The sequence below is a fragment of the Macaca mulatta genome, chromosome 7, assembly GCF_049350105.2.
Source record: "Macaca mulatta isolate MMU2019108-1 chromosome 7, T2T-MMU8v2.0, whole genome shotgun sequence".
Lineage (NCBI taxonomy): Eukaryota > Metazoa > Chordata > Mammalia > Primates > Cercopithecidae > Macaca > Macaca mulatta.
The window spans coordinates 42,111,544-42,137,009 of record NC_133412.1 but is presented as its reverse complement, the minus strand read 5'-3'; the positions used below and the strand labels follow the sequence as shown (position 1 = coordinate 42,137,009).

Here is a 25,466-nt window from a genome sequence, read left to right as displayed (position 1 = left end):
TCCGCCTCTCGGGTTCAAGTGATTCTCCTGCCTCAGCCTCCCGAATAGCTGGGATCACAGGCACCTGCCATTACACCCGGCTGATTTTTGTATTTTTAGTAGAGATAGGGTTTCTCCATGTTGGTCAGGCTGGTCTTAAACTCCCGATCTCAGATGATCCTCCCGCTTCGGCCTCCCAAAGTGCTGGGATTACAGGCTTGAACCACCATGCCCGGCCACACCTGTCTAATATTTTAAAACATTTTTTGTAGAGACAAGGTCTCGCTATGGTGCCCAGGCTGGTCTCAAACTCCTGGGCTCAAGTGATCTGCCTCCCTCATCCTCCCACAGTGCTGGGATTACAGGCAGGCAGTGACTTTCCTGTCCCTGCCGGTCTTTGAGTATATGCTGGCGATGCTTAGTGGTGGTACTCGGGAAGCAATTCAAGCACTAGATGCCTGGTGGACCCCTGTCCTGATACATATATATAATATTATCTATAATGTATATAATATACATATATAATATATAAGTAGCTGGGATTATAAGTGCATATCACCATGCCTGACTGATTTTTGTATCAGTAGAGTCGGGGTTTCACCATGTCGGCCAGGCTGGTCTTGAACTCCTGACCTCAGGTGATCCCCCCAAACTCGGCTTCCCAAAGTGCTGGGATTACAGGCATGAGCCACTGCGCTGGGCGCTGTCCTGATATTTTTTGACCCTGCTCTCCATCATAAAGTGCTGGACTTAGTCAAGAGTTGGAAACTTGAACTCTGCAGGAAGTGAGGAGTCTGAGGGAAGCGTGCTGGGTGACTGGGTGAAAGGAGAAGGGGGCAGTGGCTGCCCCTCAGCCCTGGCCAGCTGCTGCTCAGCAAGGTGGGAACCCCATGTGGCTTCATGTTTTGATTTTTCAGCAGAAACTGGACATTCAGATTTTAATGTGAAAAGTCCTGATTTTGGATGCTGGTAACTAACCAAATCATATAAAGCCATTTGGTGGGCTATGCTACCACCCATGTGCTTGTTACTTTGCAACTTCAGGTCAAAGATTCCTAGTTTTCACTCTGTGCAGTAACTCTAGGAACAAAAACTGCCAAGGGCACAGTTACGCCCAACCCATAGGTATGACCCCTTCCTTCTCCCTCTTTTGTTTTCTTCTTTATTTGGTGGGCCGGGGGTCAGAGTCTTGCTCTGTCGCCCAGGCTGGAGTGCATTGGTGCGACCTCGGCTCACTGCAAGCTCCGCCTCCTGGGTTTACGCCATTCTTGTGCCTCAGCCTTCCGAGTAGCTGGGACCACTAGCACCCGCCACCACGCCCGGCTAATTTTTTTGTATTTTCAGTAGAGACGGGGTTTCACCGTGTTAGCCAGGATGGTCTCGATCCCCTGACCTCGTGGTCTGCCCACCTCGGCCTCCCAAAGTGCTGGGATTACAGGCGTGAGCCACCTGTGCTTGGCCGTTTCCTTCTTTTTATTTTTACGCCATCGAAGAGCTGGGCTACCTGAGCACCTTGCCCTTACCCACATCCATCCCATCTCCCCTGAGGAAGAACCAGTGCTGGGCTTCCTTAGAACGCTGTATCTGCAATGCTTCCAGAGGCCACCAGAGGGCAGGGTGGAATGCCGAAAACTATCGGTTTGGGCTAGTGAGGGGGTGGGGGTTGTGATCTCAGTCTGGCATCCAGGTTTGAGGGTTCAGGAAGGCATCTAGGGTTGCTCCCTGAGGGTGCAGTGTGGCTCACCATTCCCAGACACACCTCCCAGTGGATGCCTATCACCTCGTTTCTGGACCATAGGAGCAACTTACTTTCTTAAAAAAAAAAAAAGAAAAAAAAGCCACCCAGGCTGGAGTGCAATAGCACTAGCCACCACCACCAGCTAATTAAAATAAAATTTTGTAGAGATGGGGGTCTCACTTTGTTGCCCAGGCTGGTCCCAAACTCCTGGGTTCGAGCAATCCTACTGCCCTCAGCCTTTGAAAGTACTGGATTAGAGGCATGAGCCACTGTGCCTGGCCCATAGGAGTAATTTTCTATCGGTACTTTATGTCCTTAGCTGTTTTCCCCTAACACACACTGTCCCTCATGCCCCCCAACCACCCAGCAGTCACTGATATCAGCTTGGTCTGCCCCAGACCCACTCGCTACAGACCTTGTCAAGAGCCTTCAGTAGCTCCTTGTTACATGAAGCTGGACCATCCAGTTTCTCAGAAGTGGAGCATTGAGATGCTGATCCCAGTTAGGTGAGTGGGAGTGAGCTGGAGAGGCTCTTATTTCCTTCATCTCAGTGTAATTGTAAGGGCAGGCCTTGCTGTTCCAACTTCATACATGAAGAGATGAAGCACGCGGAGAAAAGTGTCTGCCATCAAACTGAACTCAAGTATTTTCTGAGTGTCCATGCTTGATTGTGTAGGGGATACAAAAAAACCTCCCACGTTTAAGAGATTCTCCTCAGGCCGGGCGCGGTGGCTCAAGCCTGTAATCCCAGCACTTTGGGAGGCCGACACGGGCGGATCACAAGGTCAGGAGATCGAGACCATCCTGGCTAACACGGTGAAACCCCGTCTCTACTAAAAAATACAAAAACCTAGCCGGGTGAGGTGGCGGGCGTCTGTAGTCCCAGCTACTCGGGAGGCTGAGGCAGGAGAATGGCGTGAACCCGGGAGGCGGAGCTTGCAGTGAGCTGAGATCCGGCCACTGCACTCCAGTCTGGGTGACAAAGCGAGACTCTGTCTCAACAAAAAAAAAAAAAAAAAAGAGATTCTCCTCAGCCTCTCTTGTAGCTGGGATTACAGGCATACAACTCCATGTCCAGCTAATTTTTGTATTTTTATTTTTATTTTATTTATTTGTTTTTTGAGGCGGAGTTTTTGCTCTGTCACCTGGGCTGGAGTGCAGTGGCACAATCTTGGCTCACTGCAAGTTCCACCTCCCGGGTTCAAGCAATTCTCCTGCCTCAACCTCCTGAGTAGCTGGGATTACAGGTGTGCACTACCATGCCCCACTAATTTTTGTATTTTTAGTAGAGATGGGGTTTTGCCATGTTGGCCAGGTTGGTCTCAAACTCCTGACCTCAGGTGATCCACCTGCCTCAGCCTCCCGAAGTGCTGGGATTACAGGTGTGAGCTACTGGGCCAAAGCCAAATTTTTAAATTTTATTATTATTTTAAAAATTTATTTATTGAGACAGAATCTTGCCAGGCTGGAGTGTAGTGGTACGACTTCAGCTCACTGCAACCTCTGCTTCCCGGGTTTAAACAATTCTTGTGCCTCAGCCTTCCCAGTAGCTGGGATCACAGGTGCACACCACCATGCCTGGCTAATTTTTTTTTTTTTTTTTAAGATGGAGTTTTACTCTTGTTGGCCAGACTGGAGTGCAGTGGTGCAATCTCGGCTCACTGCAACCTTCACCTCCTGGGTTCAAGCAATTCTCTGCCTCAGCCTCCCAAGTAGCTGAGATTACAGACATGTGCCACCACGCCTGGCTAATTTTGTATTTTTAGTAGAGACAGGGCTTCACCATGTTGGTCAGGCTGGTCTCGAACTCCTGACCTTAGGTGATCCACCCCCATCGGCCTCCCAAAGTGCTGGGATTACAGGCATGAGCCACCTCGCCCAGCCTTAAGTTTTGTATTTTTAGTAGAGATGGGGTTTCACCATGTTGACCAGACTGGTTTTGAACTCTGGGTCTCAAGTGATCCTCTCTCCTTGGCCTCCCAAAGTGTTGGGATTACAGGTGTGAGCCACTGTGCCTGGCTACAAAAAGAATTTTCTAAGGGTAGGTAGGGTTATGTTTAAGGGAATCAATTTCCAAAAAGTCTTTTTTTTTTTCTTTTCTTTCCTTTTTGTTTTTTAGAGACGGAGTCTCGCTCTGTCGCCCAGGCTGGAGTGCAGTGGCACAATCTCAGCTCACTGCAAGCTCCGCCTCCTGGGTTCACGCCATTCTCCTGCCTCAACCTCCTGAGTAGCTGGGACTACAGGCGCCCGCCACCACGCCAGGCTAATTTTTTGTATTTTTAGTAGAGACGGGGTTTCACCGTGTTAGCCAGAATGGTCTTGATCTCCTAACCTTGTGATCCTCCCGCCTCAGCCTCCCAAAGTACTGGGATTACAGGCGTGAGCCACTGCACCCGGCTTTTTTTTTTTTTTGGCAGGGTCTCACTCTGTCACCCAGGCTGGAGTACAGTGGCTCGATTTTGGTTCACTGCAGCCTTGACTTCCCCGGCTCAGGCACTTCTCCCACCTCAGCCTTCCAAGTAGCTGGGACCATAGGCACGTGCCATCACACCTGACTAATTTTGTTTATTTTTTGCAGAGGCAGGGTCTCACTATGTTGCCCAGGCTGGTCTCAAACTCCTGGACTACCAAGGCTGATGTGACTTGTTTTGGCCAGTGAACTATGAGCAAAAATGTCTCTTCTGGGTAGAAGCATTTAAGAGCCAGTGTATGATTCTCCTTCTTACCTTCTCTCTGCCATGGTGACTGACATTTTAGCTGATAGAGTCTGGATCCCTGAGTGATGATGGCATGGATCAGAACCCCAACCAGCTTGTGATGGACATAGAGTTTTGGTGGGGAAGATGGGGAGGAACCTTTGTTGGTTTAAGCAACATAGATTTTTATGTTGGTTGTTATTACAGCATAATTTAGTGGATATGCTACAGAGGACAAATATGTCTCACCCATCCTAAATGTTTTTTTATTTGAGACAGAGTCTTGCTCTGTCACCCAGGCTGGAGTGCAATGACGCGATCTTGGCTCACTGCAACCTCTGCCTCCCAGGTTCAAGCGATTCTCCTGCCTCAGCCTCCTGAGTAGCTACAATTACAGGCGTGTGCCACCATGCCTGGCTAATTTTTGCATTTTTAGTAGAGATGGAGTTCCGACATGTTGGCCAGGCTGGTCTTGAACTCCGGACCTCAGGTGATCCACCCACCTTGGCCTCCCAAAGTGCTGGGATTACAGGCTTTGTTTTGTTTTGTTTTGTTTTTTGAGACAAGGTCTCACCCTATTGCCGAGACTGGAGTGCAGTGGTGAGATCACGGCTCACTGAAGCCTCAGCCTCTCAGGCTCAAGTGATCCTCCCACCTCAACCACCTGAATAGCTGGGATTACAGGCATGTGCCATCACATCTGCCTAATTTTTGTATTTGTATTTTTATTTATTTGTTTATTTTTTTGAGAGAGTCACGCTCTGTCACCCAGGCTGAAGTGCAGTGGCACGATCTCGGCTCACTGCAACCCCTGCCTCCTGGGTTCCAGCGATTCTCCTGCCTCAGTCTCCCGAGTAGTTGGGATTACAGGTGCACGCCACCACACCTGGCTAATTTTTTTTTTTTTTTTTGAGACGGAGTCTCGCTCTGTTGCCCAGGCTGGAGTGCGGTGGCTTGATCTTGGCTCACGGCAACCTCCGCCTCCCGGGTTCAAGTGATTCTCCTGCCTTGTCCTCCTGAGTAGCTGGGACTACAGGCGCATGCCACCATGCCCAGATAATTTTTGTATTTTCAGTAGAGATGGGGTTTCACCATGTTGGTCAGGCTGTTCTCGAACTCCTGACCTTGTGATCCACCCACCTTGGTTTCCCAAAGTGCTGGGATTACAGGCGTGAACCACTGCGCCTGGCCTAATTTTTTGTATTTTTATAGAGATGCGGTTTCGCCATGTTGGCCAGGCTGGTCTTGGACCCATTGCCTCAAGTGATCTTCCTGCCTCAGCCTCCCAAAGTGCTGGGATTACAGGCATGAGCCATCGCATCTGGCTAATTTTTGTATTTTTAGTAGAGATGGGGTTTTGCTATGTTGCCCCGGTTGGTCTCAAACTCCTGGGCTTAAGTGATACACCTACCTCAGGCTCCCAAAGTGCTAGGATTATAGGCATGAGCCATCATGCCTGGACCTTCATCCTAGATCTTAGGAGATCTAGTAAGTTGTTGATCTGGTATTTGGTTTGTTGGGAGATCTGGTATTTGGTATGTTGGAGATCTGGTGTTTGGTATGTTGGTGATCTGGTTTTGGTATGTTGGAGATCTGGTATTTGGTATGTTGGTGATCTGGTTTTGGTATGTTGGTCTGCTATTTGGTATGTTGGGAGATCTGGTATGTGGTATGTTGTTGATCTGGCATTTGGTATGTTGGTGATCTGGTTTTGGCATGTTGGAGATCTGATATTTGGTATGTTGGGAGATCTGGTATTTGGTATATTGGGAGATCTGATATTTGGTATATTGTCTTGATGTGTAAAAATCTCTGGGGCTTGAAACAAAGAAACAATTTGAAATATTGATTTCAATATTGAGAAAGTGAATGACTCAAATGACTGTATTGTAGATGCTTCCTACAAACTAAAGCTTTCCCAATGTTTTGCTTTCAAATGGAAGGAGCTGAAACACATTTTGTTGTCATCTGCTTGATGATTAGGTGGTACTGAGTGAATTTGCTAGAACTTCTTCCTTTCCCAGGTACTTATGTGAATAAGATACCTCAGCATTACCATGTATAAGATTGAAACATTGAACCAGGTGCGGTGGCTCAAGCCTATAATCCCAGCACTTTGGAAGGCCGAGGCCGGTGGATCACTAAGTCAGGAGATCGAGACCATTGTGGCTAATACGGCAAAACCCCATCTCTACTAAAAATACAAAAAATTAGTCGGACGTGGTGGTGGGCACCTGTAGTCCCAGCTACTCAGGAGGCTGAGGCAGGAGAATGGCGTGAACCTGGGAAGCGGAGCTTGCAGTGAGCCGAGATCGCGCCACTGCACTGCAGCCTGGGTGACAGAGTGAGACTCTGTCTCAAAACAAAAACAAAAACAAAAACAAAACAAAACAAAAAAAACCAGATTGAAACGTTGAAATAAAATTGAGGCTAGCCAGGTGCGGCAGTGTGCACCTGTAGTCCCAGCTACTCAGGAGACGGAGGCAGGAGGATCACTTGAGCCTAGAAGTTCAAGGCTGCAGTGAACTATGATCATGCCTGTGAACAGCTACTGCACTCCAGGCTGTGCAACATAGCCAGACTCTGTCTCTCAAAAAACAAAAAAAGACAACAACAACAACAACGAAAAAACAGACTAAGCATGATGACTCACACCTGTAATCTTAGCACTTCGAGAGGCCAAGGCTTGAGCCCGGGAGACCAGCCTGGGCAACAAAGTGAGTCCCCTCGCTCTGCAAAAAATTAGCTGAGCATGGTCATGCACACCTGTATTCCTGTCTACATAGGAGGCTGAGGCAGGAGAGTGCCTGAGCCCAAGAGGTTGAGGCTGCAGTGAACCATGTTTGCACCACTGCCCTCCAGCCTAGGCAACAGAGCAAGACTCTGTCTCAGCAAAACAACCAACCAGCCAACAAAAACATTGATGCTTATCACTGTCTCACTCTAGCATGAGAACATCTATCTCAATATAAGTTGTATTTCCTATACAATTTTATGTCTTATATTTAAGAATTCTTGGCCAGGTGAGGTTGCTCATGCCTGTAATCCTAGCTAGCACTTTGGGAGGCCAAGGCGGGCGGATCACCTGAGGTCAGGAGTTCGAGACTAGCTTGACCAACATGGAGAAACCCCATCTCTACTAAAAATACAAAAAGTGGCTGGGCGCGGTGGCTCTCGCCTGTGATCCCAGCATTTTGGGAGGCCGAGGAGGGCGGATCACGAGGTCAGGAGATTGAGACCATCCTGGCTAACATGGTGAAACCCCGTCTCTACTAAAAATACAAAAAAATTAGCTGGGCGTAGTGGTGGGCACCTGTAGTTCCAGCTACTTGGGAGGCTGAGGCAGGAGAATGGCGTGAACCCAGGAGGCAGAGCTTGCAGTGAGACGAGATTGCACCACTGCATTTCAGCCTGGGAGACAGGACGAGACTCCATCTCAAAAAAAAAAAAAAAAAATTAAAAATACAAAAAGTAAGCCAGGTGTGGTGGTCATGCCTGTAATCCCAACTACTCAGGAGCCTGAGGCAGGCAAATCGCTGGAACCTGGGAGGCGGAGGTTGCAGTGAGCTGATATCATTGCACTCCATCCTGGGCAACAAAAGCGAAACTCCATCTCGGGGCAGTGGGGGGATGGGGAGGGGGGAGTGCTGGGCGCCGTGACTCACACCTATTAAGTCCAGTACTTTGGGAGGCTGAGGTGGGTGGATCACCTGAGGTCAGATGTTCGAGACCTGCCCGGCCAACATGTGAAACCCTGTCTCTGCTCAAAATACAAAAATTAGCTGGGCATGGTGGCAGGCGCCTGTAATCGCAGCTACTCGGGAGGCTGAGGCAGGAGAATCATCTGAACCCAGGAGGCAGGGATTGCTGTAAGCTGAGATCGCGCCATTGCACTCCAGCCTGGGCTGGGCAATAGAGCAAGACTCCATCTCAAAAAAAAAAAAAAAAAAAAAAAAAGAATAAAGTACATATTACATTAGGAAAGCATTATGTGTGAGAAGTAAAAAGAAAATACAAGTTTAAGGAGAAAAAGGAGTGATGTAAAATTTCCTATGCTAAAGAACTGCTTTCCTTTTCTTTTTCTTTTTTTTTTTATTTTTTATTTTTTTATTTTTATTTTTATTTTTTTTTGAGATGGAGTCTTGCTCTGTGCCCCAGGCTGGAGTGCACTGGGGTGATCTCAACTCACTGCAACCTCTGCCTCCTGGGTTTAAGCGCTTCTAATGCTTCAGCCTCCCGAGTTGTTGGGATTACAGGTACGCATCACTGTGCCCAGCTAATTTTTGTACTTTTAGTAGAGATGGGGTTTTGCTTTGTTGGCCAGGCTGGACTTGAACTCCTGGCCTCAAGCAATCTGCCCGCCACCTCGGCCTCCCAAAGTGCTGGGATTATAGGCATGAGCCACTGCATCCAGTTTTAGTATTTCTTTTTTTTTTTTCTTTTTTTTTTCTTTTTTTTTGAGACGGAGTCTTGCTCAGTCGCCCAGGCTGGAGTGCAGTGGCCGGATCTCAGCTCACTGCAAGCTCCGCCTCCCGGGTTTACGCCATTCTCCTGCCTCAGCCTCCGGAGTAGTTGGGACTATAGGAGCCCGCCACCTCGTCCGGCTAGTTTTTTTGTATTTTTTTTTTTTTTTTTTTTTTTTTTGAGACGGAGTCTCGCTCTGTCGTTTTTTTGTATTTTTTAGGAGAGACGGGGTTTCACTGGGTTAGCCAGGATGGTCTCGATCTCCTGACTTCGTGATCCGCCCGTCTCGGCCTCCCAAAGTGCTGGGATTACAGGCTTGAGCCACCGTGCCCGGCCCAGTTTTAGTATTTCTAATAGAAAAAAATAGTTGCAAAGAAATCACATCCTTTGGAACTATCTTTATATTTTTGTGTGGAGACAGGGTCTCAGTCTACTCAGGCTGGAATGCAGTGGTATGATCATTCCTCACTGTAATTTGAATACTTGGCCTCAAGCAATCCTCCTACCATAGCCTCCCAAAGTTCTGGGATTACAGATATGTCCCACTGTGCCCAGCCTTTTGCAACTATTTAAACATGGTTAAACTTTTTTAAAATCAAATTTTAAAATTTCTTTTTTTTTTTTTTTTTGAGACAGAGTGTTGCTCTTGTCTCCCAGGCTGGAGTGCAATGGTGTGACCTCGGCTTACTGCAACCTCCACCCCCCAGGTTCAAGCGATTCTTCTGCCTCACCCTCCCGAGTAGCTGGGATTACAGGCAACCGCCACCATGCCCAGCTAATTTTTGTATTTTTAGTAGAGACAGGGTTTCGCCGTGTTGTCCAGGCTCATCTTGAACTCCTGACCTCAGGTAATTCACCCACCTTGGCCTCCCGAAGTGTTGGGATTACAGGTGTGAACCACCACGCCCAGCCTAAAAATTTCACTTTTAAAACAAGCTTTATTGAAGGGGTACATAATTTAAAAAAATGTTGAGGGTATGCATGAGCTAAATTATTGAAAGACTACAGTCTTGAGAGATGAGCTAGAGGTTGCTTGGCAAAGGAGGAGGAGAAAGAGATTCTTTGTTGGAGAAAGAGAGGGTTCTGCGAGTGGACTTGTTCACGGAAGGGAGTAATCTGAGATAAGCTGGAAATGTATCCATCCTGGGCAACAGAGGGATACCCTATCTCTACAAAAAATACAAAAAGTAGCTGGGCATGGTGGCATGTACCTGTAGTCCCAGCTACTTGGGAGGCTAAGGCAGGGGCTATCGCCTGAGCCCAGGAGGTGGAGGTTGCAGTGAGCTGAGATCACGCTATTGCATTCCAGCCTGGGCACTGGAGTGAGACCATATCTTAAAAAAAAAAAAAAAAAGCTGGAAATGTAAGTTGCGGTCAGACTAACAGGAAGTAGGCTGAGGCATTTCTGTTTATTATTAATTTTAATTATGTAAGTTATGCATGATTACAATCTCCTTGTAAAAAACCGAAGCTTTATGAATAGCCTAGGACTGTCACTTCCATTTCTGGTCTCCAGAGGTGACCTTGGTTTTCAGTTGGTGTAATTTCATCTGGCACATGCCACAGGTCTCTACGTGGCAGAATGTCCAAGCTAAGGAGTTTTAGCTTCGTTATAGGGTCATTGGCAACCGGGGGCTGGAGTAGAGCTGGGAATTTCTACAGGACTTACTACTCCTTTGTGTTTTGCACCTGGGGTTTGCTTGCTTGGATAATAAGACTTGTGATTTGGGAGTGAGGGAAGGAGTTGGGGGTAATCTTGGTGCAAGGCCTGTGACACTGTATTGTCAGCAGCTGTCATTAAGCACTGTGCCACTGGAAGGTAGAAGGTAGGGTGCAGAAAAGCAGATGGGAGGACATGAAATCCCATCTTTATTTGCTTATGAATAGGCCTGCCTGGGTAGAAATGTGCTCTTTACAAACAGGTGGCCCTCTTAGTTTCTTTTGTGTCCCCACTTTTTTTTTTTTTTTTAAAACACCGTGTTACTCTGTTGCCCAGGCCTGGAGTGCAGTGGTGCAATCTTGGCTCACTACAACCTCCAACTCCTGGGCTCAAGCGATCCTCCCACCTCAGCCTCCCGAGTAGCTGAGACCACATGTGCACGCCACCACATGCGGCTAATTTTTTGTATTTTTAGTAGAGATGGGGTTTCTCCATGTTGCCCAGTTTGGTCTTGAACGCCTGGGCTCAAGTGATCCACCTGCCTCGGCCTCCCGAAGTGCTGGGATTACAGGCGTGAGCCACCACACCTGGCCATGTCCCCACTTTTGAATGAGATGAGGGTACAGAAAACTGTAATAACCATTCAAGTGTGATGAGCAACAGCAACTGATACTCGGCCTCAGTGCTGGAGACAATGCAGAGTGGTGTGGACGGTGGCAAAATGGACGGCCCAAGGTCTTTCTAAAGGGTGGTCATTATTCAGCCCCATCAACTGTGGTCCTGGGGCCATATGCATCAATGTTAGTCACATCATCTGATTTTTCAAGAGACTGTAGAAATTGGGATTTTTTTTTTTTTTTTTTTGAGATGGATTCTCACTCTGTCACCCAGGCTGGAGTGCAGTGGTGCGATCTCAGCTCACAGTAAACTCTGCCCCCCCGGGTTCAAGCGATTCTCCTGCCTCAGCCTCCCAAGTAGCTGGGACTGCAGGCATGGGTCACCACACCCGGCTAATTCTTGTATTTTTAGTAGAGGCAGGGTTTTGTCATGTTGGCCAGGCTGGTCTCGAACTCCTGACCTCAGGTGATCCACCTGCCTCAGCCTACCAAAGTGCTAGGATTACAGGCGTAAGGCACCTCACCCAGCCTTGGCTCAAACATTTCTTAAATGCTGTGTTGGCCAAATAAGCCATGTGCCTGCGGGCTGCATTTGGCTTCTGGACTGTTAGTTTGTGTTCTCTGTTTCAGAGTTTCTTGTCTTTGTATATCATCCCCAGCGTGCCACTGGCTCTATGATCTACATGACTGTGGAGGATCCTGGCCTTCTTAGGTAGATGCTGTGAGAATGGTTGACTTCACTCCCCATGTCTAGTTTGCACCCATATTCTGATATCCAGCTAGTAATAGAGCTCTGCCAAGAAGCTGGGGGCCTAGCAGAAGGTTCCAGAAGCATCCCAGGGAAGTCAGCCAATCTAGATTCATTAGACGCCAAGACCCCTCCAGGGAGTTGGTCCTGAGGCCTTCAGAGTCTTTCTCTCAGGCATCAGGGCGGGTTCTTGTGCCTCTCCCAGGACAGAGCCCAGTGGGAACACAGGCTGGTGACTATTTCTCAAAGGGCTTTGTCCTGTGACTGAAGCCAAGCCAGGGAGTCAGACACATGAAAACACACACACACACACACACACACACCATCCCCCACACTTCCCAGACCTTTTCCCACACAGTCCCAGGACGGCCAGAAGGGCAGCTGGTCGTGGGAATGAACCGCAGCCTCCTCCCCCAGTGGCAGCTCCACCCTGCTCCATCTACTCCTGGCCGTGCCGTCCCACCCCCAACCCCCTTATTACTTCCAGAGAAGGAAGTAGCAGAACAATGTGGCACATCAGAGAATGGGCACAGAGCCCAGAGCCCCGTGCCCAGGATGGGTCCTCAGCAGGCTGTGGGCTCTGACCCCTGGCTGCCCTGCTCCCACTCAGGCGGCTTCCCCAAGGTGACTTCCTAGGCCTTCTCTCCACCCCTGGAAGCTCGGCCTGGCAGCCACTCTTCTGCCTTTCCGAGGTTGGCCTCTTCCCCATTGTGTGGTGGCTAGCGTGTGACCTATTTCCTTCCGTCCTTCCTTACCCACACTCCCACACTCCCGCACTCCATTTGGGTAGAGTTCCCAGTCTGAAGGGCTGAAGCCAGGCTTTGATGGAGATTTTGGCCAGCGGGAGCAGGTGGGAAGAAAGCATGATTTTTTTCTAAAGTTTTTCTCCAGAGGTCAGGCAAGGCAAGTTGTGAGAACAGAGAGGGGGTTGGCGCAAGGGCGCCAGGGCCCCGAGGTCTCATTCTCGCTTCTGGATGGGGCCGTCTCTGCCTTGGCAGACAAGTGGAAGTGCTCACAGGCCAGAGGAACAGAAAAAAAAAAAATCACTAGTCATGCCCAGCTTCCTGGAGCTGGGAAGTTGGTGGGAACCACTACTTTTGTTTTTCCTGTTGGTCTAAAATAGTGTTTTGCCTGGGACCGGAACCCTACACCCCAGGCAGGACTACCCCTTGCTCACTCCCAACTCTAGTGCTTTCAACTGCTTCACCTTCCGCCAGGCGCTTCCTGCCCTGTGAGCCAAGGGGCAGGGTTCCTTGCAAGTATTTTGCTGCCTCTAGAAGCCAGTTCCTCCCCCTGCCCCCAACCACGATCCTGACTCAAGGGTTGGTAGCGGGATCCAAGCTAGACCCTATGAGGTGGCTCAAGTGACCACTTGGAAAAGTCTTTATCGTGGAAAAGAACCCTAAGAGTCTACTCCCAACCTCAAATTTTAGCCGAGAAACAGGTACAAAGAGCACGTGTGCCTTGCCAGGATCAGCAGGCAGGAAAAGGGGGAGAACCAGGACTTGCAGGTTTTCTGACTCTTTGGTGATGTCTTTTAGGAACACCGTGCAATGTTGAAAGGCAGCTTTGGGAGGGAGCAGAAGAAAAACGCCAGGCTCTTGACGTCCTGATCTTGCTTGGGCCTCGGAGAACCTTTATTTTTAATCTCCTTTTTCACCTCGAAAAAGTGGCGTTTCAATTGTCTTTGTTCTCCGCAGAGAGCTAACACCCATTCATCTCAGCACCTCCTGCACTCGCGGGCTGAGCGGCCCACTTCTGCACTGATGCTGCCGTCTTCTCGTGCTTCTGCCTTGTTTCAGATACGTAAGTTACATCTCTCCAACTCTGCTGTAAGCTTTCATGCTTTACATTTCTTCACTGAATTTTACCAGACACAAAAGTATTCACTGAGCACCTAATGTGGCCCAGGCTTTTCACTTCTCACCCACATGGAGCTTTCAGTCCAACACGAGTGTCACACAGTGAACACAGAAGCAGCAGATGAATGCATTACAGATATGGCCATTGCCATGAGAGAATACACAGGGAACAGGGATGCTGCCAAAGGCTGTGTGAGGATGGGGAGCCAGCCCTGCCTCAGGAGGATCTGGGGAAGGGTGGTCCAGGTCAGGGGATAGTAAGAGGCTGGTCCTGTTTGAGGTCCTGAGAAGAAGCCAGGGTTGCTCCACCAAAGAGAAGAGCACAGGATGAGGCTGGAGGGGCAGGAGGGCTTAGATCCTCTACGACTTTTTGTTTTGTTTTGTTTTTAGAGACAGGGTCTCCCCCTGCTGCCCAGAGGTCTCACTCTGCTAGAGTACAGTGGTGCAGTCATACATAGCTCAATTGCAGCCTCAAATTCCTGGGCTTATGTGATCCTCCCACCTCAGCCTCCTAAGAGTAGCTGGGACTACAGGTGTGTACCACCATGCCTGGCTAATTATTAACTTTTTTTGTAAAGACAGGCTTTCCCTATGTTGCCCAGGCTGGTCTCAAACTCCTGGGCTCAAATGATCCTCCCACCTCAGCCTCCTGAATAGCTAGGACTACATGTATGCACCACAACACTTGGCCAGCTTTTTTTTTTTCTTTTTTTTCTTGAGACTGAGCCTCAGTCCGTTGCCCAGGCTGGAGTACAGTGGCGCGATTGCAGCTCACTGCAACCTCCCGGGTTCAAGAGAGTCTCCTGCCTCAGTCTTCTGAGTAGCTGGAACCACAGATGCGCACCACCACGCCTGGCTAATTTTTGTACTTTTAGGAGAGATGGAGGTCTCAAACTCCTGACCTCAAGTGATCCGCCCACCTCAGCCTCCCACAGTGCTGGGATTATAGGTGTGAGCCACTGTGGCTGGCCTAATTTTATTTTTTGTAGAAACAAAGTCTCACTATGTTGCCCAGGCTACTCTTGAACTCCTGGGCTGAAGTGATCCTCCTGCCTTGACCTCCCAAAGTGTTAGGATTACAGAAGTAAGCCTCTGGGCTCAGCTCACATTTTTGAATACATTTTATTACATTTACATGTATGGTTTTACCTACATGCAAACTTAGCACATTATATATATATATATACTTTTTTTTTTTTTTTGAGTCTTGCTCTGTTACCCAGGCTGGTGTATAGTGGTGTTGATCTCAGCTCACTGCAACCTCCATCTTCCAGGGTCAAGTGATTTTCCCACCTCAGCCTCTCAAGTAGCTGGGACTACAGGTGCATGCCACCACGCCTGGCTAATTTTTGGTGGACTCAGTGTTTCACCATGTTGGCCAGGCTGGTCTCAAACTCCTGGCCTCAAGTGATCTGCCCCCCTTGGCCTCCCAAAGTGCTGAGATTACAGGCGTGAGCCACTATGCCCCGCCAATAAAATGTTTAATTTAAAAAACTGAGAGGTCGGGCGCGGTGGCTCACGCCTGTAATCCTAGCACTTTGGGAGGCCAAGGCGGGCGGATCACAAGGTCAGGAGATCAAGACCATCCTGGCTAACACGGTGAAACCCCGTCTCTACTAAAAATACAAAAAATTAGCCAGGCATGGTGGCGGACGCTTGTAGTCCCAGCTACTCAGGAGGCTGAGGCAGGAGAATGGCGTGAACCCGGGAGGTGGAGCTTGCAGTGAGCCGAGACTGTGCCACCACAGTCCAGCCTGGGTGACAGAGCAAGACTCCATCTCAAAAAAAACAAAAACCAAAAAAACCAAAAAACTGGCCGGGCGTAGTGGCTCACACCTGTAATCCCAGCACTTTGGGAGGCTGAGGCGGGCGGATCATGAGGTCAGAAGATTGAGACCATCCTGGCTAACACAGTGAAACCCTGTGTATACTAAAAATACAAAAAATTAGCTGGGCATGGTGGCAGGCACCTGTAGTCCCAGCTACTTGGGAGGCTGAGACAGGAGAATGGCGTGAACCTGGGAGGCGGAGCTTGTAGTGAGCCGAGATTGCACCACTGTACTCCAGCCTGGGCGACAGAGAGAGACTCCATCTCAAAAAAAAAAAAAAAAAAAAAAAACCCAAAACCTATATAGCCTGGCCATCGTGGCAAAACCCCATCTCTACTAAAAATACAAAAATTGGCAGGGCACAGTGGCTCACGCCTGTAATTCCAGTATTTTGGGAGGCTGAGGCGGGCGAATCACCTGAGGTTCAGAGTTCGAGACCAGCCTGGCCATCGTGGTAAAACCTGGTCTTTACTATTAATGCAAAAATTAGCTGGGAGTGATGGTGCATGCCTGTAATCACAGCTACTTGGGAGGCTGAGGCAGGATAATCTCTTGAACCTGGGGGGCAGAGGTTGCAGTGAGCTGAGATTGCGCCATTGCGCTCTAGCCTGGGCAACAAGAGCAAAACTGTCTCAAAAAAAAAAGGAGTTGGGCGTAGTGGCGTACACCTGTAATCCCAGCTACCCAGGAGGCTAAGGCACAAGAATTGCTTGAACCCGGGAGGCTTCAAGAATTGCAGTGAGCTGAGATGGTGCCACTGTACTCCAGCATGGGCAACACAGCAAGGCTCTGCCTGAAAAAAAAGAAGAAAAGGCCGGGCGCAGTGGCTCACGCCTGTAATACCAGCACTTTGGGAGGCTGAGGCGGGCAGATCACGAGGTCAGGAGATTGAGACCATTTCTACTAAAAATACAAAAAAAGTAGCCGGGCGTGGTGGTGGACACCTGTAGTCCCAGCTACTCGGAAGGCTGAGGCAGGAGAATGGTGTGAACCTGGAAGGCGGAGCTTGCAGTGAGCCAAGATTGCGCCACTGCCCTCCAGCCTGGGTGACAGAGTGAGACTCCATTTCAAAAAGAAAAAGAAAAACGCTTTATTGAGGTAATTGTAGACTTACATGCAGTAAGAAATTATAGTGAGAGATCCCTTACACACTTTTCCCAGTTACCCCAGTGGTAACATTCTACAAAACTATGACACACTATCATAACCAGGATATCGACATTGATAACATCCACCAAACTTATTCAGATGTCCCCAGTTTTATTTGTGCTCGTGTGTGTGAGTGTGTGTGTATGTGCATGGGTGTGTAGTTCAGTATAATTTCATCACACATGTAGGTTCGTATATCCTCCACCGCTGAACGGTTCCAATACCACCAAGATCCCTCAGGGTTGCCCTTTGATATCCACACCTATTTCCCTCCTGACTCCTCTCAGCCCCCATTCCAAACTCCTGGCAACCTTCATTTTGAAAATGTTGTCATCTTTTTTTTGAGGGGACGGAATTTCGCTTTTGTTGCCCAGGCTGGAAGCAATGGAGCAATCTCAGTTCGCTGCAACCTCCGCCTCCCAGGTTCAAGAGATTCTTCTGCCTCAGCCTTCCGAGTAACTGGGGTTACAGGTGCCCGCCACCACAGTGACTAATTTTTTTTTGTATTTTTAGTAGCAATGGGGTTTTGGCATATTGGCCAGGCTGGTCTCGAACTCCTGGCCTCAGGTGATCTTCCTATCTCGGCCTTCCACAGTGCTGGGATTACAGGCGTGAGCTACCATGCCCGGACAAAAATTTTGTCATTTCAAAAACTGTTATATAAGGCCGGGTGCGGTGGCTCACACATGTAATCTCAGCACTTTGGGAGGCCGAGGCGGGCCAATCACCTGAGGCTAGGAGTTTGAGACCAGCCTGGCCAACATGGTGAAACCTCATCTCTCCTAAAAATAAAAAAATTAGCCAGGCATGGTGGTGCACACCTGTAATCCCAGCTACTCAGGAGGCTGAGGCAGGAGAATTGCTTGAACCCAGGAGGCGAAGGCTGCAGTGGACGAGATTGCGCCACTGCACTCCAACCTGGGTGATAGAGTGAGACCCTGTCTCAAAAAACAAAAAAAACAGGCCAGCGCGGTGACTCACGCTTGTAATCCCAGCACTTTGGGAGGCTGAGGCAGGCGGATCACAAGGTCAGGAGATCAAGACCGTCCTGGCTAACATGGTAAAACCTGGTCTCTACTAAAAATACAAAAAATTAGCCGGGTGTGGTGGCAGGCGCCTGTAGTCCCAGCTACTCGGGAGGGAGGCTGAGGCAGGAGAATGGCATGAACCTGGAAGGCGGAGCTTGCAGTGAGCCAAGATTGCACTACTGCTCTCCAGCCTGGGCTACAGAGCGAGACTCCGTCTCAAAAAAAAAAAACAAAAAAAAAAACAAAAAACAACAACAAAAAAAACAAACCAAAAAAAAAAAACCCAACACCAAAACTATTGTATAAATAGAATCATACAGTATGTAACCTTTTTAAAATCAGGGCCAGGCTTGTTGGCTCGTGTTTGTAATCCCAGCACTTTGGGAGGCTGAGGCAGGAGGATTGCTTGATTCTGGGAGTTTGAAACCAGCCTGGGCAACATAGTGAGATCCCATCTCTACAAAAAATTTAAAAATTAGCCTCATGTGGTGGTGCACACTTACAGTCCCAGCTACTTGGGAGGCTGAAGTGGGAGGATCACTTGAGATTGGAAGTTCAAGGCGAGGCTTCAGTGAACTGTGATCATGCCACTGCATGCCAGTCTGGGTGATAGAGTGAGACAATGTCTCAAAACAACAACAACAAATAACCAGCATAATTCCTTGGAGAGTCATCCAAGTTGCTGTGTGTTGATAGTTCATTCCTGTTTGTTGCTGAGCAATATTCCATGGTGTGGATGCACCATGGTTTCTTTAACCATTCACCTACTGAAGGATACCTGAGCTAATTTTAAGTTTTTGCTATTATTATGGGTAAAGCTGCTATGAACATATGTGTACCGGTTTTTGTGTGAACATAAGTCTTCATTTCTCTGGGATAAATGCCCAGGCATGCAATTTCTGGGTCATGTGGTAGCTGCACGTTTAGTTTTCGAAGAAAATGCCAAACTGTTTTCCAGAGTGACTGTGTTACTATTTTTTTTTTTTTTTTGAGACGGAGTCTCACTCTGTTGCCCAGGCTGGAATGCAGTGGAGTGATCTTGGCTCACTGCAACCTCCACTTCCTGGGTTCAAGCGATTCTCTTGCCTCAGCCTCCTGAGTAGCTGGGACTACAGGTGTGCGCCACCACGCCTGGCTAATTTTTGTATTTTTAGTAGAGACAGGGTTTCACCATATTGGTCAGGCTTGTCTTGAACTCCTGACCTTGTGATCTGCCCGCGTGGCCTCCCAAAGTGCTGGGATTACAGGCGTGAGCCACTGCACCCAGCCTGTGTTACTATTTTTTAAAGACTAGAGATTATGTTTGTGTGCTGAAGGGGAAGATTTAGATTTTAGGAACCAGGTCCTTGAAGATGGGAGAGAGGAAGTTTCTATAGGTTTTGCAGAGGGATTGGCTAGTTTTTTTTTTTTTTTTTTGAGGCGGAGTCTCGCTCTGTCGCCCAGGCTGGAGTGCAGTGGCGCGATCTCGGCTCACTGCAAGCTCCGCCTCCCGGGTTCCCGCCATTCTCCTGCCTCAGCCTCCCGAGTAGCTGGGACTACAGGCGCCGCCACCACGCCCGGCTAATTTTTTTGTATTTTTAGTGGAGACGGGGTTTCATTGTGTTAGCCAGGATGGTCTCGATCTCCTGACCTTGTGATCCGCCCGTCTCGGCCTCCCAAAGTGCTGGGATTACAGACTTGAGCCACCGCGCCCGGCCTAGTTTTTTTTTTTTTTTTTTGCTTTTTTTTTTTTTTTTTTAGACAGGGTCATCCGGGCTGGAGTGCAGTGGCATGATCACAGCTCACTGTAGCCTCGACCTCCTGGGCCCAAGCTATCCTCCTACCTCAGCCTCCCAAGTAGCTGGGACTGCAGGGGTGTATCAGCATGCCTGGCTAATTTTTTATTACTAGCCAATGTAGAGATGGGGGTCTCTCTACATTGCCCAGGCTGGTCTCAAACTCCTGGGCTCAAGCAATCTGCCTGCCTTGGCCTCCCAAACTGCTGGGATTATAGGTGTAAGCCACCATGCCTGGCCAGGATTGGCTAGTCTTTAGTAAAGCGACATCCATTGGGCGACAGAGTGAGACTCCATCTCAAAATAAAAAACAAAAAACAACAAAAACATTAAGAATAGAACTACTGTATGATCCAGGAATCCTACTACTGGGTATATATCCAAAGGAACTGAAATCAGCATGTCAAAGAGGTTTGTATTCCCGTGTTCACTGCAGCATTATTCACAACAGCCAACACATGGAAACCACCACAGTGCCCAACAACACACGAATGGATAAAGAAAAATGTACATATGGACAATGGGGTACTATTCAGCCTTAAAAAAAGAAGGAAACTATCATTTGCGACAACATGGATGAACCTGAGAGATGTTATGTTATGTGACACAAACCAGGCACAAAACAAGAAATACTGCATGATTTCACTTACATGTAGAGTGTGAAAAAATCAAACTCAGACCAAGAATGGTGGCTCAGACCTGTAATCCCATCCATTGCTTTGGGAGGCTAAGACAGGAGGATCCCTTGAGACCAGGAGTTTGAGACCAACCTGGGCAACACAGGGAAACAAAAGAGTAAAAAACAATTAGCTAGGCATGGTGGCATGTGCCTGTGGTCCTAGCTACTCGGGAGACTGAGGATCCTTTTGGGCCAGGAATTTGAGGAATTTGAGCTATACTGGTTCCACTGCACTCCAGCCTAGGCAAAAGAATGAAACCCTGTGTCAAAAAAAACAAAAACTCAAAAAGTCAAACTCATAGAAATAGAGAGTAAAATGATGGTCACCAGAGGCCGGGGGCGGGTAGAGGAATTGGAAAAGTGTTGGTCAAAGGACACAAATTTTCAGTTAGACAAGAGGAGTAAGTTCAAGAGATCTATGTTACATCATGACGGCTAGAGTTAATAACAACATAGTGTATATTTGCAAAAAATGATAAGGATGTAAGATAATAAATATGTTAAAAAGCTTGATTTGGCTGGGTGCAGTGGCTCACGCCTGTAATCCCAGCACTTTGGGAGGCTGAGGCATGTGGATCACTTGAGGTCAGGAGTTCGAGACCAGCTTGGCCAACATGGTAAAAGCCCGTCTCTACTAAAAATACGAAAATTAGCCTGGCATGGTGGCGCACGCCTATAATCCCAGCTACTTAGGAGGCTGAGGCAGGAGTATCGCTTGAACCCAGGAGGTGAAGGTTGCAGTGAGCCGAGATTATGCCACTGCATTCCAGCCTGGGCAACAGAGCGAGACTCCGTCTCAAAAAACAAAAACAAAAACAAAAAACAAAACACTTTATTTAACCATTGATTAACTCTTCTACAATGTATACATATATGAAACATGATGTATGCCATAAATATATACAATCTCAGTTAAAATTTTAAAAATATGCATAAAGAAATAATGATTTTTGTGGGAAATATTTTAACATAATTTTACACTTATGGTGCACGACTACTTTTATAATAAACTATTATCTCTCTTTGCCAAGAGAAACTGAGAAAAAATCATTAGCTGGCAGTGGACTCAAATAGGAGAGTTTCAGTTATTCCAAATTTTTTGGCTTACTGTATAATTCAGTCCTATGTAAAAATCTGTAATTGGTAACAATGACTACTGAGTTTGGACCCAAGTATTTGCACTAAAGCTTTGACACATTAGGCAGTAGTGCAATCACAGCTCACTGCAGCCTTGACCTCCCGGGCTCAAGTGATCCTCCTGCCACAGCCTCCTGAGTAGCTGGAACCACAGGTGTGTGTCACCATGCTGGCTATTTTTTTTTTTTTTTTAAATTTTTATAGGGTCTCCTCATTACCCACAGCTAGTCTTAAACTCCTGGGCTCAAGTGATCCTCCCACCTGGACCTCTCAAAGTATTGAGATTGTAGGAATGAGCTGCCATGCTCAGTCATAGACAGGTTACTTTCTAATCTCTCTTAACAAGTTTCTTCCTCTTAAAAAAAAAAAAAAAAAAAAACTTAGGGCTAATGAATAGTGAGAAATTAGTGAGGTCAAGCGTTAAGCTCCTGATACAGGTCAAAGACTTATTGAGGGGTTTAATTAAGGCAAAGGTTATGGTTGGAGAGTCAACATTTTGGACGTGAAATGATTTTTGGTGAAAACAAAGTTGAGGGTGTGACTACAGGAGTGAGCAGCTGCTGTGGAGTGCTGAAAATCTCACTGGAGATGAGAAAGTCAAGGAAGTGAGAGGAGCGTGGCTGAGAGGACATCACGTGGACCTTGGGCTCACCAAATATGACAACATTTGGGGCGAAGACAGAGGCAGAAAGGCATGAGCCAAATAAGGGGCATCAACCAGGAGGTTGGCTGATGACGTGAACCAAGATAGTATATCTAGAGGGTGAAGCCCCAGTGGAAGAGGGATTTTGTGGGAGGGAGGGGAAGCTAAACACTGGTCTAGAAATGGCATTGGGGTGGCATTACCCACTTCTGACGCTGAGGCACGTGAGAATGAGAAACAGAATTCACCTAATAGAGCTGCTGGAGAAGCAGCAGTTAGTAGATAGCCAAGTTTCAGATAAAGCAAAGATGCTGAGAAAAGACTGAGGATGTGGAAGAGTTTGCTGATCACACGTTGCAGAAGGCACAGTGGGAGGGTATGGCTAGGGGCAGGCAGCAGAGTCTGATAGATTGCCAGTGTGAGGGCAAGGATGCAGTGACAATAGATAAGAAGGAACTTGAACCTGTGGTGGTGACTGGGGTAGACAGGGATAGAAGGGTGATGGGATATAGTGCTGTCATAGAAGTTTCTGTGATGATAGACATGTTCCATATGTATACTCTGTAATACTGTGGCTGCTAGCCACATGTGACTATGAAGCATATGAAATGTGGCTAGTGGGCCGGGCGAGGTGGCTCATGCCTGTAATCCCAGCACTTTGGGGGGCCGAGGCAGGTGGATCACCTGAGGTCAGGAGTTCGTGACCAACCTGGCCAACATGATGAAACCCCGTCTCTACTAAAAATATAAAAATTAGGCCGGGCATGGTGGCTCACGCCTGTAATCCCAGCACTTTGGGAGGCCGAGGCGGGTGGATCATGAGGTCAAGAGATTGAGACCATCCTGGCTAACACTGTGAAACCCCGTCTCTACTAAAAATACAAAAAGCCAGGCGTGGTGGCTTTAGTCCCAGCTGGCACCTATAGTCCCAGCTACTTGAGTGGCTGAGGCAGGAGAATGGCGTGAACCCAGCAGGCGGAGCTTGCAGTGAACTGAGGTGACGCCACTGTACTCCAACCTGGGAGACAGACTCTGTCTCAAAATAAATAAATAATAAATACATAAAAATTAGCCGGGTGTGGTGGTGGGCACCTGTAATCCCAGCTACTTGGGAGGCTGAAGCAGAAGAATTGCTTGAACCTGGGAGGCAGAGGTTGCAGTGAGCTGAGATCATTCCACTGCACTCCAGCTTAGGCGACAGAGTGACACTTGGTTTCAAAAAAAGAAAAAGAAATGTGGCTAGTGGGACTGAGGAATTGAACTTTTAACTTTATTTCATTTTAATTAATTTAGATTTAAAGACCAGTTTTTGTGAATTTTTCACTTGCCAGGTGGCTATCAGGGTGGCCACTCCTTCAAACAGAAAGCTGTCCAGAGAGCTTCTGACTCTTCCACAATGCATATCCAGACAAAGCACAGTATCAGGCAACTTGGGATCCAAATTCTAACTACACCACTTAATCGCTTTGAATTAAAGCTAGCATGTTAACATGTCTGGTATAGACAGACCCTCATTAAATATTGGATGACAGAATAAATCTCCCTGAGGTTTAATTCTCTTCATCCTTAAAATGAGGGTGGAGAGCTGTTCTCAAATGTAGTACTTTACCCATGATGCTCAATAAATGGTCGCTATTATTGACATAGTGAGTTCTCAATATTTGTTGATTCATGGGTCAAAAACTGCCCTTCAGGTCAAAGGGTTACTTGTCCAGGAACGGGCTGGCAGAAGTGAGACATTCCAGCTCCCTTTGAGGGCCAAGAGGATTGCCCAGGTCTCTGGGACTATGCGATGGGGTAGGTCAGGGCTGGGTTTAAGTGTTCGATTTTGCTAAGTACTAATGTAAGAACGTACCTGACTTGAACCTGGAGGAGTAGGTAGGGATAGCTGAGGGACAAAGTGGAGGATCTTAAAGTGAACCAGAGTATAAGATCAGCCTTGCCTGAATATCTCGTGATAATCTGGGCAGTTTGGGTATCATTTACCACTTTAATTTGTGCTGAAAAAGCCTTAGCTTGGCAGCTCCAACCTTTCTTCTGTACCTCCATCCCCATCATCCAAAACCCAAAAGCATGCTGTTTGTGAAGTAGAGTAACCATATCCTGGGATGACTCTGATGTGAGACATTTGTGAACTGAAAGTCATAGTGACCACCGATCTGGAGTATCACCCTTTCTCCAAATTACCACCCTTTCTGCAAAGCTGTCCTTAATTCCCTAAATTACTCTCTCTGTGGCATTCCTCAGATTGAGCACGCACTTACCTGGTATTGTGATGGCCTGTGTCTCTTCCCTTGACCAGATTGTGACATCCAAGGCAGGAACCTTGCCTGGTTGATTACGGAGTATTCTTGGACTTTAGCACATGCCTGGAGCGCACAGTAAGTAGCTATTCAATAATTATTTGTTGGCTGGGCACGGTGGCTCATGCCTGTAATCCCAGTACTTTGGGAGGCCAAGGAGGGTGGATCATCTAAAGTCAGGACTTCAAGACCAGCTTGGCCAACATAGTGAAACCTCGTCTCTACTAAAAATACAGAAATTAGCCGGGCATGGTGGTACACGTCTGTAATCCCAGCTACTCAGGAGGCTGAGGCAGGAGAATTGCTTGAACCCGGGAGGTGGAGGTTGCAGTGAGCTGAGATCGTGCCACTGCACTCCAGCCTGGGCCACAGAGTGAGACTTCATCTCAAAAATAAATAAATAAAATAATTATTTGTTGAATAACTGAATGGATGTAATCTGAGGTGACAGTGACCCACCGTGATGTGAGATAATGTGACCTCTGGATTGCAATCTGGGTTGACTGTGAACAAAGTCGGGGCTTTTGATGATTATGTTGAAGTGCCTGTGATTGTAACCTGCAAGGACTGTGATCTGAGGGGTCTGCGCACCGGTGACTGTGGCCTTCAGGCACTAATCTGTGGTAAGGACCAGAAAGGGATAACTGAACTAGTAACCTTGCATGATCGATTGAAGTAACTTGCACTGATTGTGATCTGAAGTCACTGTGAACAAGTTAGTGACGATGCTTTCCACAACTGTCTTGCTGTAACTGTGCTCATGATCTACAGAGTTCTGGCTTCAGATGACCGACCCTAAGCCAGTGCTTGGAGCAGCCTTGACGATTGAGATGTGTGCCAGATGCTGAGATTGTTGATCTACGCTGACAGCTGAGGTTCTGCATTATGAGTTGAGATAACAGATCTGTGGGCCTGGACTCAGAATGGTAATGGTGCTAATATGTGTGTAGTTCTCTTAGATTTCTGATTTTGTTTTAATATCCTCCCAAATGGCACAGCCCTGTTCGGCCCCACGCAAAAGAGCAATAGGGATGAGGACCAAGTTGAGTCAATTCTCACAGAAAACTCTACAGGAAACACAACGCATCTTCTGGGCCGCGCTGCCGCAGCGGCGGGCAAAGCCACCGCCTTGGCCATGGCCTCCATCACAGCCTGCCCT

General features: G+C 47.8%; 1 long non-coding RNA gene across 3 annotated transcripts in view; it reads left to right on the top strand.

The window, feature by feature from the left end:
* The window catches only part of LOC144329923 (uncharacterized), a 29,897-nt gene extending 4,668 nt beyond the window's left edge, over window positions 1-25,229 (top strand). For 2 of the 3 annotated variants that reach the window (XR_013395666.1, XR_013395664.1), the window contains exons 3-4: window positions 24,307-24,385; window positions 25,079-25,229. This is a non-coding gene — a long non-coding RNA (uncharacterized LOC144329923). Of the gene's footprint in view, window positions 1-9,190; window positions 13,709-24,306; window positions 24,386-25,078 lie in introns of those variants that run through there. The other variant, XR_013395665.1, reaches the window with a different exon arrangement.
* Window positions 25,230-25,466: the final 237 nt, after the last annotated feature.